The sequence below is a fragment of the Pinus tabuliformis genome, chromosome 7, assembly GCF_031772625.1.
Source record: "Pinus tabuliformis cultivar Carrire ecotype Pingquan chromosome 7, CPIR1, whole genome shotgun sequence".
NCBI lineage: Eukaryota > Viridiplantae > Streptophyta > Pinopsida > Pinales > Pinaceae > Pinus > Pinus tabuliformis.
Window position 1 is genome coordinate 571157078 of NC_142293.1, and position 3958 is coordinate 571161035.

Sequence of the window (3958 nt, forward strand, 5' to 3'; positions counted from 1 at the left end):
ATTCAGTCCAAACTATGGCATCAGAGGTTTGCTCACCTTCATTACAAAGCTCTACTCGATGTGAGAAAAATGGTGATCGGGATGCCCAAGTTTAAATTAGAGCAAGAAGGTGTATGTCTGCGATGTGCCAAAGGAAAGCTCAAAATGGGACCATTCCCCTCAAGCCAAAGCAAGACCTCCGATATATTGCAATTGGTTCACTCAGACATATATGGTATGATGCCTGTGAACTCCTTGGGAGGATATTTATATTACCTCACTTTTACAGATGATTATTCTTGCAAGACTTAGATATACTTCTTGAAAAACAAGGATGAAGTATTCTCTTGGTTTCGTCACTTCAAAGCCTTGATCGAGAATCATACTAAAAAGAAGATCAAGATCTTAAGGACTGATAATGGGACTGAGTATGAATCTAATGAGTTCCATGAATTTTGCAAAGAGGATAGCATTAAGAGGGAGACTACAAAGCCATATACTCCTAAGAAAAATGGTGTGGTGGAAAGAAAGAATCGTACGATTGTGGAAGTTGTCTGTGTTATGCTCCATGATCAAGTACTTTCGAAATTTCTATGGGCCGAAGCTGCAAATACTAATGTATATGTACAAAACCGATGCCCTCATCAAGTATTCGGTTCCAAGACTACCAAAGAGATGTTCACTAGTAAGAAACTTGACGTATCTCATTTAAGAATTTTTGGAAGTCTTGTATATTTTCATGTGTTGAAAGAGAAAAGGAATACATTGGGTGCATCTGGAAAGAAATGAATCTTCATGGGCTATAGTGAAAATACTAAGGGATACAGAATCTATGTGGCTGGTCAAAGGGAAGTCGAAATTATCCATGATGTCACCTTTGACAAAGATATGGCTCTTAGCAAAGTTGACAATCTTCCTACTCTAAGGGAATCTAAAGAAGTCGACACCAGGAAACTGGAGAAAAAGGAAGATGAGACGATGCTTGATGTGGAAGAACCTATGGATCTTATTGATCCCCCTTAGCAAGAGCCTTCATCTTCTAGGAAGAGGCCTTCATGGCTTAGGGGGACACTTGATAATGTTGAAGGACACATTGCACCTAGAGGGACTTTCCGGGAAAGTAAGAAGTCAGCCACGTATTAGGGATACTTGACCATCATGAGCACGGTCATCCAAAATGAGCCTTCATCATTTGTAGAAGCTGTCAAGCATCAAGTCTGGAAGGATGCTACAACTGAGGAATATGAGTCCATCATGAAAAAACGATGTCTAGGATGTGGTTACCAGACCCCAGGACAAAGTCGTTGTCACTTTGAAATGGCTTTACAATATAAAGCATGGAGCTAATTGAAGCACTGAAAATTATAAGGTTCGTTTTTTCGCTCATGGATTCTCTCAGAAGGAAGGTATAGACTATGACGATATATTTTCCCTTGTTTCCCAATATATCACTATTCGCTAGATCATAGCTCTTGCTACTTTGCAAGGATGGAACCTACATTAGATGGATGTCAAGATTGCATTCTTGAATGGTTCGATCAAAGAAGAAGTCTATGTGGAGCAACCCAAAGGATTTGAGATTCATGATTGGGAATCTCATGTGTGCAAGTTGAAGAAAGCCCTTTATGGGCTAAAGCAAGCACCTTTAACGTGGTGTGAGAGGATCGATAGCTACTTGATGAAGCTGGGATTCACTAGGAGTGAAGCCGACCCTAATCTTTACTTTAAGGTTGAAGATGAAAAACCTCTCATACTGGTGTTGTATGTTGATGACCTCTTTTTGATAGGTGCAGACCCTCTCATTCACAAATGTAAGAGGGATTTGGCTTCCGAGTTCAAGATGAAGGGCCTAGGACCGATGCACTATTTTCTAGGGCTAGAAGTTTGGCAGAAACCAGGGGAGATTTTCCTATCTCAAGGAAAATATGTGGTGAAGATATTGGAAAGATTCAGTATGGTGGACTACAAACTCGTGACTACCCCAATGGAGCTTTACTTCAAGAAGTTAAGCGGTAGTGCTGTTAGACCTGTTTTACAAAATGCTACTGGGTATTTTCAACTCATCAGAGCATTGATGTTCTTAGTGAACTCTCGTTCAAATATATGTTTTGCAGTCAACAAATTGAGTCAACATATGGCTGAGGCTCACCACACACATTGGATTGGTGCGAAGAATCTGTTGAGATATCGTCGTGGCATAATCGCTCATTGGTTGAGATACACTGGCAGAAAGTGAGACTACATGGATATACCAATGCTGACTGGGCATGCAATGTGGTGGACCAAAAGAGCACTTCTGGGTGTTGTTTCTCTTTGGGATCTGCCTCGATATCCTGTATGAACAAGAAGCAGAAGTCGGTGTCTTTGAGCACTGCCGAGGCAGAGTACGTTGCTGCTAGTATGGCCTCTTGTGAGTAGGTCTGGTTACGGAAGCTCTTCAGTGAGCCGTTTTGATTTACATTCGATACTACCGTGATCCTGTGTGAGAACCAGAGTGGGATTCGTTTATCAGAGAATCTCATATTTTATGATCGCTCCAAGCATATCGATATCAAGTACCACTATATATGGGATATGGTGCAGCGAGGAGCAATAAGGCTCCAACATATCGATACAGATGAGCAGGTCGCCGACATTTTGACGAAGCCCCTAGGAAAGGTCAAATTCTTGACTTTTTGAGAACGACTTGATGTTGTTGAGAGACCCTCTTATCAGGGTCATGTATGATGCACACATTGAGCTTTGGGAGCTCCAGGGGTGTGCGGGGTACTTCTTGGAGCGATATGCAACCACAACGCGACTCACCTTGCCCTAGTGGTGCATTAAGTACAAGGTGAAAGGTTCAACCTTCCCTTGTGACACGTCGTGCCGACTATGGCACAAAATGATTAGTTCTCCTGTGGGCTAGGATGATTAGTTCTCTTATGGCAACTATTGGACATGATGATTCGTTCTCTTGTGGACATGATGATTAATTCTTCTGTCCAGGCATCCTACCCATGTAGTGGGGGAGTCATGGGAAGTACCTATCATCTGATCAATGAGTATGGAAACGAGGTTAGGGACCATTAGTAGTACTATCGATGGATGCATCGTTGTATCTACCGTACTCCCTATGCTAGAATTACCTCCATTGATCTGGGATCGATGATACTAATCTGGGATCAGTGAGAGTGGTATGACACACTCTGAGACTGACTTTGGGTCAGTGGTGGATGGTATGATACATCCTCGATCATTTCTTCCTTTTCATGGTTCAGTAGAGCAGAGCCAAACAATGCATTTAATAGTAGGGATAGGACCGACGGTCAGACAGATTAGCAAATGGAGTTCTCCCTAGCTGAGAGGGAATGTTAAAATTGGCAACTAGGGCCCAACTCCATGTGGGTCACCTTATTTGTGACAGCTGATATTTTTCCTAGATTCCTCTTATCGAGAGGCACAGGATTGATCTAAAGATCATCCGATTCCAACAAGTATTTATGGAGATATGAATTTATTTGTATTTCCCTGAAAAATTGTCAAGGTCGACCAGCAGCTAAATGTGTGGCACACATGCCCAGCAAAACATATAAGTACAAGTGAGGTTGATTCATTATCAACTCATCTCATCTCAATTCATCTTCTCTCTCATCATCTTATTGGGCAAGCAAGAACGATGAATTAGGGTAGCTTCTCTCACACGTGCAAGAAGAAGGACAAATTGGGGCAGCGTTGACTGAATTAGGGCAACATTTAGGGCAGCATTGACTTTTTGGGTAGCATTGACATTTCTAGGGTTGCGTTGACCAAAAGTGGGGTTGTTTTATGGAGTGTTGACCAAGCAAAGACCTGTGTTGATTTTTAGCAGTTGTGTTGACTTGAAAGTTGACCAGCGTTGACTGGTTAGGGCTAACCACAGATTGCTGAACTTTTGACTGTTGTTTTGACTGATTATTGTGGACTGTTTTGGGTTGTTGAAGATAGTTGTTGAAGACTG